The sequence below is a fragment of the Stigmatopora argus genome, chromosome 3, assembly GCF_051989625.1.
Source record: "Stigmatopora argus isolate UIUO_Sarg chromosome 3, RoL_Sarg_1.0, whole genome shotgun sequence".
Lineage (NCBI taxonomy): Eukaryota > Metazoa > Chordata > Actinopteri > Syngnathiformes > Syngnathidae > Stigmatopora > Stigmatopora argus.
In genome coordinates, this window is record NC_135389.1 from 17,796,542 (window position 1) to 17,818,019 (window position 21,478).

Consider the following 21,478-nt stretch of genomic DNA (forward strand, 5'->3'; position numbering starts at 1 on the left):
GATACATTTTAAATCCAGTTTCCTTTTCCTCTGACGTCCGACTACAATAAGCAGCTGGCACTGTATCGACCGCCATCAATGCTGAAAAGTGAAAGCCAAGTCACAGAACAAACCTAGTGTGTATTTCTCCACTCATTCATTTTCAACAACATCTATTCTAATCAGGGTTGCGGGGTGCTGGAGTCTATCCCAGCTGACCTTGGGCAAAATGTGGTCTACTCCCTTAACTGGTTGCTAGTCAGTCATTTCCTAAATAATTAAAAAAAAAAAAAAAAAAAACCTTGGTACGCTGGCTCAACACTAAATTGTCCTTAGGTATGAGTGTGTGTGTGAATGGTCGTTCGTCTCATTGTGCCCTGTGATTGGCTGGCAACCAGTGTGTACCCAGCCTATTGCCCAAGGCTGACTGCTGATAGACTGAAGCACCCCTGCAACCCTTGTGAGGATAAGCAGAACAGAAAATGAATAAATGAATAAATGGACATTCGGTTTAACAACACATTTTCTCATTCTAGCTTAGCCAACAACATCACTTTAATGTTTCATCCCTTTATGTCTGAGTTTAAATGATTGGATTGGATCGGATAACTTTATTCATCCCGTATTCGGGAAATTTCAATGTGTCAGTAGCAAGAGGGTGATTAGACCGAACAACAAAGCAAAAGCACAAAGTACAAAGCAAATCAAACTAAATGGGATCATTAAGAATCAACAAATCAAATCATTAAGACAGAAAAGCGGCAAAAACACAAAACGAGCAAGCGTGGACGGAGCTACCGCCGCCGGCTGCCACTTGAACGGCGCCATCTTGGTTGCGGTAGCTAAAACGGATACAGACTCAAAAAGACATTGTAAAGTTGGACAACAAAACTGGAACCACACACAGGAAGTTTTCCACAAGAATCCGCACAGTTCCTCAGTAGTCTGGGGCTGAAGACAACAGTAGCAGAGTAGAGCCCCTCAACTCCGTTGCTGGTAAGCGCCGACAGCTCTTCCATCTTATCCCATGATGGAATGGTTGGTCAGAAGCGTTGCGTCTTCTCCCGGCACTTTTGTCCAGCTCCGAATTTCCAGCGGTAATTGAGGTGTTGCTCCTTCTGCTGCGTATTGTAACGGCTAGTCCCATGTGTATGACAATATAGGCATGGCTGAATGGTTCCAAAAAAGAAGTGGCAGAAAGAAGCCAGGCTAACAGAACAAAGAAAGTTGTAAAAACATTAAAGTAAAAAGTATAAAGTACAAAGTAAAGTAAAAAGGAATGTATTAAGAAATATTAAAATGTAATTAAAAAAAAGATAGAAGGGCTGTAAAACATGAAAAATGTAAGAGTGGACAGAGCTACTTCCACTGGCTTCCACGTGACGGCGCCATCTTGGGGAAAAAAAAGTATATACCTAGTGTTGTATAAAGGTCTATATGAATTTCATTTAAACAAAACATCAATTTCAATTAAAAATAAAAAGGAGCAATTTAATAAATTCAATTTTTTCGTTATATCTTTAAAAAACGTTTTCTTTCTTTTAATATCAAAATCTTTATATATATTTTTCAATACATGGGACGTTTTGCTTCTTCTGGACCTGGACGACCTACTCTAATGACTGCAATCATGGAATAAACTCCCTACTTTAGTTTTATCTTCTTTGTTTCAATTTTGGTGAGCAATAATGACCCAACTTCAAGTAAATTTGACATAGTATAGTATATTCTATTCTTTCCAAACAACACGGAAAGTTCAATTTCAAGCTTAATATAAAAAGTTGACCCGAAACAACTGGGACCTTGTTTCAATTGCGAAGCTGTAAAAAAAGAAAAATACACACCGAATACTGTCCGTCACCTTTAACGAATCATGTTCTGCTGGATGGATCCTCGGCCGTAACATGGAAATGTGAAGATAATTATAAGCGCCGGGAGCCGGCTACAGTCTTCGCTATTAGATGTCAGGTGGCCTCTTGAGATGGTCGTTTTAAAGATAGATATTGCACTTGCCTTCACCTTGCGCTGCCGATAACAACTGTGGGGAAAAAAGGGTTTGGGGTAGGAAAAAGCTTGCGAATCTTGTTCTCTTCGATTATGGTTGGCGCATCAACATAACCCTCCATTTATTTCACAGATAACACATTGCAAATATGGACTGTACTTTATTTGCAATGTTCACCGATATCTACTGTAAACTATGCTTCCAATTTGACAAGATTTCCCCAGTGGATCACAATGTTCAGCTAACTAAAGAGGACATTCCGCCGCCTGCAGCTACGACAACTTTGGCCGCCTTCACGTCGTAGTAGGTATTCTCAAGCACGTGCATCAATCTCACAAATTACAGTTTATCTTCAACACATAAACTTCTGTTTGGCCCTGTGACATTTGATCTTGTTATAACCATATAATTTAAACACCTTCCATTTCGTATTACAAAAATATTTTGCAAGTTCAATATTCTAGTGGGGTCAGTAATATTTATTCATTCATGAGTTGCTGCTAAATTCCTTTTACAACCTCTGTGACCTTTGACCTCATTGTTAAATCACTTCTTCCGTTTCATATCACAAACATATCCTGCAGCTTTGTTTTATTATTATCCATTTTTCATACTTTGACTTGATGCCAATTCCTATTTTTGACCCCCAGTGACCATTGACATCATTATTACATTTCCTCTACTGTTTAATTTTACAACTACAAATATCGGTGACTTTTGACCTCATTGCCTCAAATGTAATGACACTTTATCTTAAACAGAATCAAACAGCCAGATGCAAATTTGACTTCTAAACTTTGACGCAGGACCTAAAAACATCCTCACCGCTTCCATTTCTCATGAGAAACATTTCGCAATGGAACTAATCATCCCTTTTGATAGGTTCATTAATAGATATACTTTAAGAAAAGGAAAGACATCAGAGCACATAATCCAGCGTGAACTTGCAAGTGAGAATCCATCCTGACTCGTCCCCGTCACGGATCATTCTAAAGAAAGACATCCTCTTCTGTCCATTTAGTTGCATTAGAATCAAAACAATTAAGGTTATCTTATTCAAAACAATTGTATAAGCGTCTAACCGAATAACACAATTAAGGTAAAAAAACAACTGCAACAACAATTGCATATCAGGTCTTCAAAACAACAATTAAGGTCGGGAACCAAACTTTATGTAACTTTAACTTTAACTAAACAAGCAAGCCTCCATTAAGCAAACAATTCCATATTAGGTGAAACGAGCAACACTATTTTAAAACAATATGCGAGTATTTTCGGAAGTCGATTCGATTATCACCATCTGCTCCGGAATCCAAGTCAAAGCAATTTAAGAGTCCTTCACAGATCTTCATTGCGAACCCAGATCAACAGTCCTCGGAGCCCGGGACTGGGTGAGCTGTCAAGTCAATAGTCCTCGGATCAGGGCAAAACAATTAAACGTCCTCGGAGCCAGCTGCAGGGGGAAGTGTCCTTCGGTAACAGTTATACTGAGCGTTTGTCTGCTTATAATGATTAATATTTCACATATACATATAATGATTAATATTCCACATATAATTATTAATATTTCAAGCACATTTATAATAGTACCCAAAATAACCCCCAACACCTTTATTCCTTCTTGAGTTGTCCTGAACACTAAACAGACACGCTGAACCAAAGATAAATCCAAGTAACCGCTGCTTTCTGTCAGTTTCATGTACTGGCTGACGAAATTACTATTTACATCCCAAGCGGTTTAAACCTCGGATGATACTTGGACCAACGTCTCGAGATAATTTTGAAATCAAAGGGACAAAAGAATTAAGTTTTTTTGTGTGCTGGTTTTTGCATTCAAGCGTAGTCATTACTCTACCATTCAGTGTCTCTGAGGCCACTGCCATTCAGTTATGACAAAATGAATCATTGTTTGCAAAGAATTGAGGAAAGTAAAAGAAGATGAAAATGGCACACACACATATGGCCTTAATCCCCTTCTTCGCTCTGAGTTATTTTCTTCTGCTCCTGTCAGCAGTTTGAACAGCATATCCATTTATGTCATTGTGTCGTACTATTACATTGACAAATGCCCGAGCGTTTTTTCTCACTGCTGCTTTTTATATATTTTCAAAAAGTGAGGGGGGATTTAAATCGAACCTGCATAGAAAAAAACCCCGATGTTTTTCTAGCTTGCTTCTCATAAATATTATAATTGTCCAGCGATGGAAGTAGGGGGAAAAAAGTGACTTTTCTACTTTGCCAGTCACCGCTGGAGGCCTTAAGTCGTCTGCAAGCTGAGTTTGGGAGATAATAAGGTAACATCTGAGTGGTATCTTCATTGCCATAAATGCTTGACAGCCCAGTGTAAAACATGCAGATTTAGCAGCGACCGCTCCATGCGAGGAATAATAATATCAACGTCTTGCTGGTGCGCTCATGTTGATGTGGATAAAAAGTTGGTTAAGTCATTCATTGCCTGCTTTTGTCAACATTTTGAAAGCTACTAGGAAATGCTACAAGTGACTTTATAAAGATAGCCCTCATATTATCCACATATCCATCAGAAAAGATGACACAAAAGCTTTATGAAAGTCGATGCTAACTGCTCTTTCTCACTCCGCTGCCTTGGACCCTTGATTAAAGCGTGTGCGGTTGTTTGGTCGCCGGTCTTTTGGTCACCGTCTTTTGGTCGCCGTCTTTTGGTCGCCGGACTTTTGGTCGCCCGGACCCAAACAACGGGCGACCAAAAGACCGGCGACCAAAAGACCGGTGACAAAACAAGGTAAAACAACACGGTCTACGCATCAATCAAAGCCAACAATGGCCATGAGCAGTTTCACTGAGTCGACGTGTGTGTGTATAAGAGTTTGTATGTACATGCGTTATCCCTTTAAGAAGCTACGTCAGTCAGGGTCTTAACAAGTTCTCAACAAAAAACAATAGAAGTACGGGAAATTTGGAGCTTTTCTTTAGCCTAATAATTAATAAGGCATTAAGTATGACTAAATAATAATTCGCAGTTTGTATTTAGGGAATTTGAGCAACGATTTAAATGGTAATTATCAATAACCTTCCGGGCGACCAAAAGACCGGCGACCAAACGACCGAGTACCGATTAAAGACGACACAAGCAAAATGAATCGCTCGGAACACATTTTTCGTATGCCGTATTTCACTTTACATTTGGAATTGTGGCATGAATCCAAAGGCATTCTAGCGCAGACAGGACACGCGGGACGAACACGCGACCATGTAAACCGGGTCCACGGCTTCTGATTTTCTTATTAAGGAAAATACTATCATGTCTCGCACCTGACAAACCTTTTCCAAGAGCAAATCAAGCAGGAAATGGCCAGAGCCCCTCGGAGAGCCCCACTTCAAATCTTCCCCTGGAAATGAATTTGCATCCGAGGCGCCACTTTTAGACGCATTAGTTTACCGTTAATGCAGGAGCGTTCATTGGCTCATCATTATCGGAAGAATGAGTCATTCCCCAAGGGTGCAAGGGGGGCTGTGTTTGATGCCATCGAGGCTGTACTGTCACATGGAATGAATACCACTAATGAAGATACGGTCTCAAGCACACACACAGCGCACCTCCTAACGTCCTTGTAATTCAGTAGTGTCAAACATGCAGACCGAGGGCCCGAGGTGGCTCGACAAGGGGTCCGATCCGGCCTGCGAGGTTGTCCTACCTGATGGACACTTTGAATCCCGTTCATGCTGTACTTAAAGAAGGAAATGTTTTTTCATTTTCTTACAAGGGCACCAGGAAACCCGAAGTTGATGTGATAAAGTGTGTGCAATACTGTGCTTTGCTCAATTTCCTCTCCGCAATCACATTCGTTCATTCGCCCCCTGCTGTCAAATCGGCGCATTTAATGGCCGTGAACGGACGTTTGGTCGCCGGATGTTTGGTCGCCCGGACCTAAACGTCCGGCGACGTAAAACGTCCGGCGACGTAAAACGTCCGGCGACGTAAAACGTCCGGCGACCAAACGTCCGAGTACCAAACAAGGTAAAACAACACGGTCTACGCATCAATCAAAGCCGACAATGGCCCTGAGCAGTTTCACTGAGCGGACGTGTGAGTGTATAAGAGTGTGTATGTACATGAGTTGTCCCCTTAGGAAGGGACGTCAGTCAGGGTCTTAACAAGTTCTCCAACAAAACACATTATAGGTCACATAAAAGTATGGGAAATTTGGAGCCTAATAATTAATAGGGCATGAAGTATGACAAAATAATAATTCACAGTTTGTATTTAGGGAATTTGAGCAACAATTTAAAATGGTAATTATCAATAACCTTCTGGGCGACCAAACGTCCGAATACCTTTAATGGCAGCCAGTTAGGTCATAAAATGCCATAAAACTAACAGGATATGTCCACAGGTCAGCAGGAACTAACAAATGAACAAGAAGTATCCCGGAAAGACCCTCAAAATCAAAATCATCCAGTACCTAAAAAGAATGCATTGTAACAGGATAATAGAAAAATAACATCATAACTCTTAAACAGGGTGCCTGCCTTGCTTATTCAGGGCCTGGACCATCTTAGAAGCATAAATTCAGATTTTTACCAGCTCAGCCGCAGCTTCCAAAAGCTGCTAAAAAAGGGCATGTTTTATATTCGTATTTCTCATGGGCCTTAAATATTCTTGCCATTTTTAAAGCTCTTGTATATTCCGAGGCTCCTAATTTTTCTTCTTCTCCCAGCGACGGTGGCGGCAAGACAAACAAGCCTCAATCATGCGGCAAAGCGAAAGTCAATATATTCCTCAACGGATGTGTGCGAGATGCCGGGGGCCTATAAAAATAATGGAGTGTGTAACATTCTCCCACAAATGGAAAGAGCCCAGAGGGGGAAATACCTCGCATGAGACAGCTCCACTGGCGGAGAAAGCGGAGGTGTGCCGCAAACACTTAACCGTTGAGAGACCTGCAGCCAAAATTAGAAGATTACAAAAGCCTCATTACTATGCTCCTCGTTGGCGTGGCGTGCCGTGCCGTGCCGTGCGCCTTCCCGCTGCTCTGCTGCGACGTGCCGGGTTGCTTTGTACAGTCAGTGAAGGGAAAACCCAAAATAACTATGTGGAGCAGTCCAAAAACACACGCAAGGGCCACATTCGGATTTTTCAAGTGGAGGATGCCACGAGTATGTTTTCATAAAACTCAAACTCTTTACTGTGTTTTCTAGTGGGTCTTGTTTTCTTTTTTTTTACTCTTAAATTTAATCTGACTGCTTGGAAAGCATGTAGCAAAGCACATTCATTCATTCTGAACACTGCTTATCCTTGACAGGGGCGCCGGAGCCTAGCCCAGCTGACTTTGGGCGAAAGGCGGGCTACATCCTAAACTTCTTGCAAGTCAATTGTGCGGAACATGCATAGAGAGACAACCAGTCGCACTCAGCATACAGAAATGGGAATCGATCCCACGTGTCTTGCACTCAAGTCAGGAGAATGAACCACCACACTGTCAGCGAGGTAAGGAAATCTGACTTATTTCTGTGTTAGTCAACTTCCCTCCAACTTAATGTTAGAACATCCTCTGGGGTGATTTAAAAAAAAAAAAAATCATTGCAATTACAGTGGTACCTCGACCTACGATCAGCTCGTGGTACGACGAAAAATTTCGATCGAATAATTCCCCGTGATACGATCAAAAAGGCAGGTGGCCATGACATGAGAGGCTGTTTATCATTGCAGCGAACTATCTTTTTTTTGCCGCATCTCTTTCGTCTAAACAGATATCTACGAGCACTGAACGATTTATTCAGACGAGTTTTGACCAGGAAACGCACAATGCGCATGTGCGGGCAAAAAGAGGGCTTTCTGGGCAATGAAGAATACGGAATGCGTCTAATTTTACTTCTATTAAACACATTTTGTTACTATTAAACCACTAGTTGTGTTACTTTGTTAATAGATGGCGAATTAGAAGAAATAAAACATTTTTTCCAATCCAATATCCTGTTTTTGGTGTTTTTTCAGAGGGTTGGAACGAATTAATTTGTTTTCAATTCATTTCAATGGGAAACGTTCGCTCAAGTATGTCGAGGTACCACTGTATAACAATTTAATGTAATGTCATATTTTCTATTCCTGTTCATTGTTTCTGATTTGTATGAAATGAACACCATTTAAAAGCTTCAACAATTTGCTCAGTGCGCAGTGACCCCCATTTCGTCAACCTTCCACCCCCCCCCCCCCCACACACACACACTCACCCCGACTCCCCCCTTCCCCATCTCTGCCCGACCTAATCCTTAATTACCATGTCTAATTAGGCCCCGACAGCAGAGGTCAATCAAGTAATTACAGAACGGGGGATGAAAGGAACACGGGAGCGGGCGGAACGAGGTCTGGCGGCGCTGGAACGTTGCCGCCGGCGTATGTGCGCTCGTGTTCCCCTTCAGGCACGCTTGTAGGCATGTGCAACCTTGACAGGCCGCTCAAGTGATAAAACACCGATAATCCGGCCGATCGCTCTTACTGGCGGGCCTTCTCCTTGATGTACGGTCAAAGAGCCCGCGCGCGCTCTTACAAACGCTTTCTTACGTATGCGTGCGGGATCAAGTCACGTGCAGAGATTGTTGTTCCGCGGTTAGGTCGATATCACCAAGCGTTCGCTATCTTATCTTCTGCGGCACCATGTGAGGGAAAAAAAGCTGTCATGACGTGGGCCGTTTGACATGACGGAAAGCCACGATATATCAGATTTTTAATTATTTGGCGAAAAAGTATGCAGCTGTTGTGACGGCTTTCCCCTCAGATTTACTGGAGTTTTTAATTGACATTAAATTATTCTGCCGAAAATGTCAGCAGGGGGCGGTAGAAGCCAGAATGTACACCTGCTGGAAACCCCTCAGTTACCATTCCTTAGCCTCTAGTACGAGGGTGTCAGACTCGGGTTGGTTCACGGGCCGCTTTAACGTCAACTTGATTTCACGTGGGCCCGACCATTTTAGATATTATATATATATTCATAAATGGATTAAAAGAAGTGGATTAAAAGCCCTGAATATTCAGTTTTTTATAGATCTAAAACAATGTTTATTTTAGCTTTTTTTTTAAATATATTTTTTGATTTTACAAAATGATTTTTGAACTAAAAACACAGAAAAAAATGTTTAAAAATTCCAATTATTGATTTAAAAGGGGGAAATTAAGGAAATGTAATATACATTTATACTCTTCATTTTAATTTGATCCTAAAACAGAAAGTCGGCACTCATGATTTACTTTCCCGGGCCACACAAAATGATGCGGCGGGCCAGATTTGGCCCCCGGGCCGCCACTTTGACACATGTGCTCTAGTACAAGGGTGGGCAAACGGTTCCACAAAGGGCCACAGTGGGTGCGGGTTTTCATTCCAACCCATAAAGAAGACACCTTTTCACCAATCTGGTGTCCTACAAGTGCTATCAGTGGATTGCAGTCTCAATGGTCAACGTGTCTGTTCCTGATTGGTTGGAACAAAAACCCGCACCCACAGCGGCCCTCGAGGACCGCTTTGCGCACCCCTGTTCTAGTGTATTAGCACTGTTGCAATTGATTTGCACAGGACTTTAATGCCCAAAGCCCTTGAATCCTTTTTTCCACTTAAAAATAGGCTAGTAGTGATCATTATTGATGCTTCTCTACGTGTGTGGGACTACACTTCAAGGAAGGTTAACCGAAATGAATTGAATTGTGGGTTTTCAGTTGACAAACAGTCAATCTCAGCAGAGCCTGGTAACTCCAGAATTGCAGTCAGCAAGTAAGCAGTGACTATCAAATGTTATTTTCGCACCACGACAACAAATGAGCAAACGCGGGTGGGACCCCTTTTTTCTACCTGTAGTTGAATTGACACAGAACACGCATCGGTATCCCAGTGGAGATCTCGGCGCAGGATTAGACGAGCACGTTGCTGTTGTCGTTCACGCGGAGCTGGCGGTGCACGGCACGGGAGGGGGGCTTGCCGCTCGGCGTCTGAAGGGGCTCGTCTAAAAGTGTCACCCGCTGCCAAAGATAACATCCCATTGAAATTCATGGAGGCTGACTCAGTCATGAATATAACAATGAGGGGATGAGATACCCGTGCGTGCCCAGGCGCAGCGCCAGCCGCGCAAATACACAATAGGCTCTCGCCAGAGTAAACACTTACTTGGCACCCGGGCGGCTCGGGATGTAAATGTATTAGGGATCCCGCGTGTGTATGTGAGACGTGAGGCGGAGAAGAGCACCACCTGATACCGGCCGGCTAGAGCCAATTTTTTTCACAGCCAGTCGCTGGACTGTGTCATAAATTCAATCTGCGTTGCTTTATGCTTGGATCGAGCCACTTGTTCTCGGCAAATTCAAAGGAATCTCATCAAGAGTTTTTTTCCTTCTGTTTTTAACGTAAACCGAACGGCTAATTGGACCACCCGTCGGTGCGGCGGTTCTTCCGTTTGACTTTGGTGTGGGCAGTCTTGGTTCGAATCCCATTCGGTGGCGGTGTGATTTTTGAACGTGGGTGGTTGTCTGTTTTATTGTGCCCTGCGATTGGCTGGTAACCAATTTAGCGTGTCCCCCGCCTTGGCTGGGATAGGCTCCAGCACCCCCGCGACCCTTGTGAGGATAAGCGGCATGGGTAGTTGCAGTGGCGGTCCGTGCATTTCCTAGTGACGCCTTCAGCAAAAACTATTTTATGGGTATAAAACCTCTACTGCAGCTACAGCTGTGATGCATAAAAAATAATCAATAATAACCTCATACAATTGAAATATTATTTAGGAATATAGCCATATTTTACTCACCAAAAATCCTTTTTACCTGTACACAATATCCATCCTCCTTTCTTTCCTCCTTCTTTTCTATCGCCATCGAAGCTAATGCTGAAAGTCGAGCCTATCCTGTCGTTTTTCTGGCAAACGTTTTTATTCGATTAAGTGCTGAAAATGTTCGTTCCCGGTTGCAACAGGCTTGCTTGCTTTGGAGGTGTCCGATCTTTCGAAATGATGTCCAGCTTTTCTTGAAAAGTCTGTCTTGAAAATGGCTTTGACAGTAAATCTGCAAACAAATCCATTTCTTCTCCTCCTTCAGCCATTGCGGGTTGACAAAACCGCTACTAAATCAACACAGCAATATATTTGCTTGTGCAGCTAGCTCCAGATACAGTTTGGTAGCTCTGGCTAGTCCACTCTATCACTAGCCAATCATAGTTGGTGAAAGCGATGACGTATCCCTACGCCTACGAGAAGGCATTGACGTACCCCTATGCCTGCGAGAAGGCCTTGGTGTCACTAAATCGAATTCTGATTGGTTAAAGCAACAGTCTTATTGACGCTTGTTTAATGCAGCAGAGCCTGCAGAACTGATTGTGAAGATCTTGAGGCAGATTTCTGACCCTGGCAACAAATAATGACTGAAATGTGATTGGTTAAATGCTTCAATATGAAAACACACATCTGGAAGCAGTGCAACCAGGGGGGCTAGCAATGAAAGGAAGCTAACAGACAATTTGGAATTATTTAATAAGTATTCATGGACAAAATATAATTAACATCAGTCTGTGATTCAGATATTTCTTAGGCCAGCAGAGAAGGCCTTGAAGGCCCTGACGGCACACCACTGGGTAGTTGTGACGGACCGCCCCCTTGCGATGAGCAGGGACGGAAATCAGAAGCCAAAGGATTCATTTATATTGTGTTTAAGAGGGTCGCTGTCAGGAAGAAAAAGAAACTTTCAGGAAATGAAGAGATCAAAAAGGAAAGCTGCGTACTTTTATCGCAACAAAATGACAGAGTGTAATCTGAAGTCGTTTATCTCCAAAGGCGTTCCATTTTTCATCACAATTTAACATTGCGTTATTGTAAACTAGAGCCGTTTTGGGGTGTATCGTCTATCTTTTGCCCAAACTCAGCTGGGATTTGCTCGAGCACCCCGCAACAAGAGAACCAAGCAAAAGCGGTGCTGAAAATGAATGAATGTATAGTACTAGAGGGAGCCCTATACATGAACTAAAAAGTGTTTAGTTAAAAATGTTGGCATTTGACATCCATTCCAATTCGACCGAGAAGGCTGGCAGTCTTAACGATTTAAGAATATCCACATTTACAATCAAATATAATTGATCTCAATGGGAAATGTTGCCTTGAATCTTTTTCTTTTTGGCAAGCGCGCTTGTAGCTTTTGATGAAAGAATCTGATCTGCTTCGACATCCTCTCCGGCGGCAATACTGCGGCTAAATGTTGACCTAACGTGACCGGCCCACCCTGATTGATGGATAAGTGGATGTATTGCGGACATTTTTCTAAACAAACGTGGACTTTTACTGCGTGCCGTATCAATGCGATCATTTATTCTTGGCGGTTGCATGCAATTTTTCTATCATTCATGTGGGCGCTGTTATGTCAACTCTTGGTAAAGTCGCCAAGTTTAGGACTTATGACTCGCTAAAACTTATAAAACAGAAATCGACGACCAGAGACGTCCAATCATGTACCTATTAAAACTTTTTTAATGTTTATCGCTAGTCCAGTCATTCACTGCCACCCTCCCACTTCATTGAAACTCATTGACATTCACAGCACAAGTGTTTGAATTTAATCCCGTCTTGATTTTCATCTGATTTACTGCACTTTACATCACTTTGTGTTTAATTATGCTATACTAATAATACTTCACGGAAATACTTTTTACTGTACGCTCCTTAGTTGCGCACGATAAAACGCGTACGGCTGTTGCCAAGCTTTAGCAGCAGAGTGATGCATAATGGCATATCTGTCCTATAGCAAAGAAATTATTACACTGCCTCGGAATGACATAACAGCTTTATTACATTAATGAAATACCACAGCGACCCGAGCAATTGCAATTAAGCCATTGATAGTGTTTAGTCTTACTGAGCTTATAATTGGACTCGCGCATGTTGTCAGGCACGACTCATTAAATCGACATATCGCGCCTACAGTAGGATGCACCTCGAGCATTTTTTGCGGATTCAAATACCGCTTTTATTGCGCGCGTCATATTTACAAGTAATTATTTTGTTAGAGAGGGGGTGAATAATTAAGTGAATCGTTAGATTTGGAACCCCACTGCCACCTCTGTGGGTTAGTTACTGAATTCTAAGGATTGGATTTGGCTGAGCACCAAACCGTAGTCCTTTTTAGTTCAGTTATGGTCCGCGGAGGCGGAAGTACGTTTGGATGTCAAAGGAGACGACTCGGACCAAGGAGACGTGTCACAAGATTTATTCAAATCAAAACCCACGCGACACGAAAAGGAATTAACAAAGAGGATCAGTGACAAAAAAGTCAACGAGGGACCTAAAATAAAGGGAATAAGCAAGATGCTACAAAGCGTAATAAAAAAAACACTCAATACATGGCACAGATACAAAATACAATGCAAAAATCACTAAATTAACAAGACAAAAAACAAAAGCAAGAACAAAGCGACTCTCTTGGCAGGTGAGATGCAGTCCGTGACCGGACGTTTGGTCCCCGGACGTTTGGTCGACCGGACGTTTGGTAGAACGGACGGGCCGTCGACCAGACATTTGGTCGCCGGGTTCGCTCGCTGTCAAATTATGAGAGAGAGAGAGACAGAGTTTACTGTTGAAAGCGAGCAACCAGGTAATCTCTTGCTCTCAAAATTATAATCATGAGAGTCCATTCTACCAAACGTCCGGTCGACCAAACGTCCGGGAAACAAACGTCCGGGGACCAAACGTCTTTCGACGAAACGTCCGAGTGCCGATGCAGTCAGCCCCACCCCCCTCCACACACCTGGTAATGGAAAAATACAAGCAGAACAAGGGCAGAACATAACAGTCCATAATTTTAATCTCATTTTGTTGCTAACCCTAATTTTTTTAATACTCTATGATTCAGTCATGTCACTTGTGTGTAAATTTCACAACAGTGGGAATTTAAGTCTATTGCAACGATTGGGATTGAAAATGCCAGTGCGGCTGCAGAAGAATGTCCTTCGTATGTTGAAAAGGTATTAAGCGGAGAACCTATGAAGGTTAAGTAGAGCTACAGTAAACAGGCATCAATTGAGACAGTAGTCGTAGGAGTAGAGGGGGAAAAATTCCATTATATCGAGCACAACGGATGGAGGCGAGCGGGTTCAAGCAGGCGGTTCGCTCACATCTCTACGTTGAATTTCGGGGAGACAAATAGTCTTGGGCGTTGGGGAGCTCCCACGTCTCCGCTACAGTGGAGAGACGCTGGGATTTTTCTTCCACTTGGCTCACCGCAAACACGGCCAGGAAACTGACGCGGAACAAGTGAGGAGTCGGGGCGATGACAAGGGAATGACATTGTGGGAACTGCAAAATGAATAATCAACGCCACGCTTTAAAAATTGAAGACGCTTTCTATGAACACAGGAAGACAGTTTAAATTATTTATTTTATATCGTCAATAGCAGGCAATTGATTAAACCAGGGGTGTCAGACTTGGGTTGGTTCGGGGGCGCGTTAATGTCAACTCAATTTCATGTGGGCCGGACCATTTTAGATATAATATTTAGATTTTTTTTTAATGAATGGATTAAAAGAACTGGATTAAAAGCCAGTTCAGTTTTTCATACATCTAAAAATATGTTTATTTTAGCTTTTTTTAAATATATTTTTAGATTTTACGAAATGATTTTTGAACTAAAAACACAGAAAAAAATGGATTAAAAAATTACAATTATTGATTTAAAAGGGGGAAAATCAGGAAATTTAATATACATCTATACTCCGTTTTAATTGGATCCTAAAACACTTAGGATTACTTTCCCGGGCCACACAAAATAATGCGGCGGGCCAGATTTGGCCCGCGGGCCACCACTTTGACACATATGGACTAAACCCTATGAAAATATAATAATAATAAAAAATTGTAATTGATTACCATATGTTGGGGGTGGAACTGCCGTGAAATGGGCTACTCGGACGTATGGTCGCCGGACGTATGGTCGCCGGACGTTTGGTCGCCCGGACGTTTGGTCGCCGGACGTTTGGTCGCCGGATGTTTGGTCGCCGGACGTTTGGTCGCCGGACGTTTGGTCGCCGGACGTTTGGTTGACGTTTGACAACATTACAGAGAGTTTACTGTTGAAATCAGCTCTCAAAATTATAGTCATGAGAGAGAGAGAGAGTTTAATATCTAAATATCTACTGTTGAAACCAGCTCTCAAAATTATATTCACCCGGGCGACCAAACGTCCGGCGACCAAACGTCTGGTCACGGTGAAATTGAGGTCAACTTTGGAGAAGATATAGTAGAATAGTAAACTGTTTATATACAGTACAGTACAATTCTATAATACAGAAAAAAAACCATTTTCTCTTCTTTACATGGCCGGAGTTTCATTATCACCTGCTCTCAGGCTGTTTTGCCACCGTAGAGCTTCCCACATACGCGTAGTAATTAGTTTACAGCCAGTCCGTTAAAAAGCCAGTGATCAGATAGCGATTGAGTTGCAAGCACCCGCTTTGATTTTCTCCAACCAAAGACCCCCCCCCCCTCCTCCTCCACCCCACCACTCCTATGGGCTTTCTGGATTAATTTGTTGCGGTGGGCGGATTTTTAACGGGCGCGTTAATGACTTAGAGCTAACACGAAAACAACAGCAACGTTATCTTACAGTGGATCGCAAGGCAAGCGATTTTCCCGTGGTCAGGTTGGTGTCAGGCCTCTAAAAAAGTGGATTTACTGTATATAGAATTTGAGTGAGTTTGTGTGGATTCGTGAAGCTTCACTGTGAAGAATTTTTGCGTTGAGTTTGATGGCCAGATTAGGTATGACTTTGCTTTCAACTTGAACACCAGCAGGTTCCTTCCTGAGAAAAACATTGCCGTCCTGAGGCATCTTTAATAGTCTTCCTCTTTAAAGGCCCACTATCACATAGAGGTTGCTTTACTGATAGATCGGAATTCGCTGAGCAAATACTCATAGTTCATTACTTTATAAAAAAAAAACGTAATACAGTGGTACCTCGACCTACGATCAGCTCGTGGTACGCCGAAAATTTCGATTTAATAATTCGCCTGCGATATGATCAAAATGTCGAGATGCGACCAAGCCAGGTGGCCATGACATGAGAGGCTATTTATCATTGTAGCGCACTGTCTTTTTTTTGCTGCATCTCTTTCGTCTAAACAGATATCTACGAGCACTGAACGATTTATTCAGACGAGTTTCGACCAGGAAACGCACAACGCGCATGCGCGGGCAAAAAGAGGGCTTTCTGGGTAATGAAGTATACTCATGCACACAACACCGCCCAATTTTAGCTATATTAAACACATTTTATTAAACCACTAGTTATGTGTTACTTTGTTAATAGATGACGAATTAGAAGAAATAAAACATTTTTTCCAATCCAATATCCTGTTTTTGGTGTTTTTTCAGAGGGTTGGAACAAAATAATTTGTTTTTAGTTCATTTCAATGGGAAACGTCTGCTCGAGTTACGAAAAACTCGGCATACGATCTCAGTCCCGGAATGGATTAAGATTGTATGTCGAGGTACCACTGTAAACAGTTTTGAATCCCATTTTGCTCTCGGCCTGAAAACTATAGCTGTTACCGAGTGACATCACTGGCATACGGCGTACTTAATTACAGCAGCTTTAGTCAGAAAATGCACACAAAATAATCAATGGCATGTATTATTGACGCCCTGGGAGAAAATATGTTATTATATTGTGTTTACGCAAAAGACTTTGTTTCTTTAACTCCACCCGCCATGTTGCATAATTCTGATTCTATTTAAATCTACACTACAGATACAATCAGTGCACCATATTTTCTAGTGTTGCAGCAATACCATTTTTGGCTCCTGATACCGATTTGTGGCCATTTTGGTAGGCGCGACCTTCCTATCAAAGTCAATTCATTGAAAGGAAGTCATCAATAGTTTATTTCTCAGCTCATTTTTTATTTATGTAAATATGGCAATTTTGGCTCACAGTTTCTGACAAGCACACAGATTGAACCCGGTTTGACCCCGAGTCCATGGTTTGGACACCGCTGCCTTAGGCGGTGTGGGTTACTAAAAGAAACTGCACACAATAAATCAGGACTGGTGTCGAAGATTAAGACTGTTCTGCCGCATGGTCAGGGTTTCCTAGATTTACTACGCGTACTAACACATGGACAACATAAGTCACGCTAAATACCCGTGTGTGTGTACTGAGAACTACCTCATTGATCCGTTTACCGCAAACGCACCGCGAAGGTCAAGCACCGCGGTTCCTACTGGAAACATCTTGGAAGTCTTCCACGTTGGAGTCTGGCCGTTGCCCGGAGGTCCGATGTCAGGAGATCCTCAACTCAATGTCTCTCACTACGCCTAGCGAGGGTTGAGAGATGATAGTTTGAGCGCAACTTCTGTCTCAGCGCGCACACTGATTAGCCTCCTTGCAGCGAGCGCCATCTCATTAGCATCTGCAGTAATTAGCCGAGACGTTAAAAGCCTTATAATCAACTTTTCTCATTGGCTCATTGGACTCCCCGAGGCTGGCGGGTCTGTCGCAGCGCACTTCCTTTTCTTCACCAGGCGAACATGGATTATACATGCCGTTACAGGACTCGCTTTTGTCGAAAGCTGACGCACGCTCGATTTAATATTGATGCCGGGAGTCCGAAAGAATCCAAAGAATCGCCTAATCCAGATGCAGAGGAATAATCACGCGTTATTGACATCGGGGGCGATCGATGTACGATCCCTACGGACCGGGAGGGTACTCGGACGTTTGGTTGCTGGACTTTTGGTCGCTGGATGTTTGGTCGCCTGGAAGGTTATTGATAATTACCATTTAAAATTGTTGCTCAAATTCCCTAAATACAAACTGCGAATTATTATTTTTTCATACTTAATGCCCTAGAAATTATTAGGCTAAAGAAAAGCTCCAAATTTCCCGTACTTTTATTGTGTTTTGTTGGAGAACTTGTTAAGACCCTGACTGACGTCCCTTCCTAAGAGGACAACCCATGTACATACGCACTCTTATACACTCACACGTCCGCTCAGCGAAACTGCTCAGGGCCATTGTTGGCTTTTATTGATGCGTAGACTGTGTTGTTTTACCTTGTTTGGTCGCCGGACTTTTGGTCGCCGGACTTTTGGTCGCCGGACTTTTGGTCGCCGGACTTTTGTTCGCCGGGCGTTTGGTCGCCGGACGTCTGGTTGCCGGATGTTTAGTCGCCCGGACCCAAACGTCCGGCGACCAAACGTCAAACGTCCGGCGACCAAACGTCCGGCGACCAAACGTCCGGCGACCAAACGTCCGGCGACCAAACGTCCGGTCACGGACTGGGTGGGTAGGGGCGCCAGCGAACGAATGATCGAGAGATGGACGATTTTTGCTTTGAAAATATTGAATGGCGTGAAATTTGCTTTAGCGTACCATATCGTCATTGTATGGTAACCCAAATTTTTCAGAAAAGTTAAAAACCACAAGGACATTGAAGATTCTAAACTGTCACTTAGCAATAAGAATCTTCAAAATTTTTCCAGAACAATTTATCAAAAGTAAAGTCCATAAATCGGAGCAATAGACTTCCAATCCATTTAGACTGGGAGGGGGCGAAGGATTTAAACTGAACCAAATCCCATCAAAATTAAGTACTATAGCCTTCGTTTCAGTTTCGTGATGGACAGATAAATACTGAACGGCCGTTGCTAGTTGCCATAGTAACAGAGAATGACATTTTTCCAAAATCAATAAAATATATATTTGTTCCTTTTACCAGTTTTACAGAAGTATCCAAATTAAATTTTTTTTTTAATCAAATAGTTTCATTTCTTAGTTTGTATATTTAAAATATTTTAAAGTACATGCATATTTTTCTTTCCATCATATATTTATTTGGAACCTGTAAGTAGCAAAATTAAACAAATTCAAATGTATAAAAACAGAACTACTAGGTATACATTGGATCAAAAGTTTTGAGACACTTTCTCACCTGACTGTTAGGGGCTTTGGACTAAAATAATTGAACATTTAACAATTTCGATGGCAGCCAATGAGTTAAATTGACTTCATAATAATATTATTTTTTGTTTACTTATTTTTTTACTGCCTTAAATTGAACCAGCTTTGGAGGCAGCATCCAAACGATGACGGCGCTTATTTGTCGGTTTGCGTCATCCTCACTGTGAAACAAATGAGGCGGTGCATGGATTCCATTCAGGCAATTATTTAACAGTCGGTGGGCGTAGGTGAGAAGTTGCTAACCCTCCTTTAGGACGTTGCCAATCTGCGTCCGTGTGTGAGTGTATTGGCGCGTATTCATCCGCCACTAATCATCATCACAACACAAACACCTACTGTGGAGAATCACACGCTTCCCGTAAGCTGCAGTCACACACGCTAAATGGGCATTCAAAGCGCACGTGTGGTGTTGGCTTGCCACTTCGCCCATCGAGAGGGGGTGCATGGATAAAAAAGGAAAAAAAATCCACTTAATCGCCCAAAAAAGTCAGCTTGTTCCAAGAGCACAACTTTTTTGAATGAAAAATTTATTATCACAACTAAAGTCGAGCAATCGAGGCCGGTTTCATGTATTTTTCAGGGATTGGCTGATCGGTAAAAATATGACTGATTTTATCAGCCGATCGCATCCACAGTCAGTTAGCCACATTAGCCCGTTAGAATTTGATTATTTTCATACTACTGTATTTCCTTGCATATAATCCATATCTGCAAATCAAGGGTATGGCTTATGGTACTCGGACCTTTGGTCGACCGGACGTTTGGTCGACCGGACGTTTGGTCGACCGGACGTTTGGTCGACCGGACGTTGGTCGACCGGACGTTTGGCCGAACGGACGTTTGGCCGAACGGACGTTTGGCCGAACGGACGTTTGGCCGACCGGACGTTTGGCCGACCGGACGTTTGGCCGACCGGACGTTTGGCCGAACGGACGTTTGGCCGAACGGACGTTTGGCCGAACGGACGTTTGGCCGAACGGACGTTTGGCCGAACGGACGTTTGGCCGAACGGACGTTTGGCCGAACGGACGTTTGGCCGAACGGACGTTTGGCCGAACGGACGTTTGGCCGAACGGACGTTTGGCCGAACGGACGTTTGGCCGAACTATAATCATGAGAGAGAGAGAGTTTAATATCTAAATATCTAATATCAAAATATCAACAGTAAACTCTGTCATAATTTGACAGCGAGCGAACCCGGCGACCAAACGTCTGTTCTACCAAACGTCCGTTCTACCAAACGTCGATTCTACCAAACGTCCGTTCTACCAAATGTCCGTTCTACCAAACGTCCGGTCGACCAAACGTCCGGGGACCAAACGTCTTTCGACGGAACGTCCGGTCACGATGGCTTATATCTGCACAAATTAGACGAGACATGCATGAAACTGCAAGGTGACAAAGACGAAACGCCATAACCCAAGACAATGCGGCCGTTACGGTCATTTATGTCAAACTAGAGAAAAGATAAAGAGATAAAGAAAATTTATTTTGACGTCTATGAATGAAATTCAAGAAAAAAAATCCACCGTATCTTGCATAAAATGTGAAAAAAACTCACTTAGTTGTGCCTGCCATTGCTCGCTCAGGGCGCCGCCATCTTACCTAGAGATAACAAACTAGACCGCTACGGACACACTTCCTGGTTGTACTGCTCACGTGACTTCCGGGCAACACCCTCGATTCATACGGTATCTCAGAAATACCACGTACGATGATTTTTCTTAAGATTTTCCCTTCAAAGTAACACATTTGTACTCCCTACTAAAACCATGAATATGGAGGTGAAAACTGTGAATCAGGGGGCGGCTTATACGAGAGAAATTGTAAAATCAAACGATTTTAAGGCAATTCTAAGGGTACGGCTTATACGCAGAGGCGGTCAATATGCGAGAAAATACGGTACTTTTTTCATTTTAATTCTTTTGCGATAAAGTTGATGACTGTAACGGCTGCCCATTTTTTACCAGGAAATTGAAAGAAAACCGTCTTTTGTGGTAGTTCAACATAACACATTCCTTTAGAATACAAAAGACTTTTCTTTCCCTTTCAACTTCCTTGGTCCAACTTTATAAATGAGTTTTACATGTGAATATGTTTTAAACACACGTGGGGCAGTGAATGAAACGCCGGCTGAGATTCATTTCCTTCCCTGGATCTGCCGGGGGACCGTGGGTTCCTGAATATTACAATACGAAACGTATCAAGAATTAATGACGTGCTGCACATAATTGCATTCATTCCACTCACTCTGTCTGTCCTCTCGTTCAACCTCGCTCAAATTGATTTATCGGCTGGCGCGTGCGACCAAGAGGCGGAGGCTGTTGCCTGGTTACGCAGGGAGATTGTCTCTTATTTAACTTAAGGAAATTGATGGCCAGCAGGAACAATAGCAACGCACTGTAAGGCCATGTGAGTCATGAAAACGCACGCGGCAACATACTCGGAGGCAGCTCATTGGCCCAGCCGCACGCAATTAAAAACAAACTAGGAGGAGCACTCAGAGAAAGCGGATTTCCGCCTAAGCAGCCAAGTTCAAAGC

General features: G+C 42.8%; 1 long non-coding RNA gene across 1 annotated transcript in view; it reads left to right on the top strand.

Moving 5' to 3' along the window:
* Window positions 1–21,478, top strand: part of LOC144071900 (uncharacterized) — an 87,108-nt gene that overhangs the window by 13,052 nt on the left and 52,578 nt on the right. Inside the window, exons 3-4 of the long non-coding RNA XR_013299770.1 lie at window positions 2,117–2,291; window positions 7,267–7,451. This is a non-coding gene — a long non-coding RNA (uncharacterized LOC144071900). The remainder of the gene's footprint in view (window positions 1–2,116; window positions 2,292–7,266; window positions 7,452–21,478) is intronic.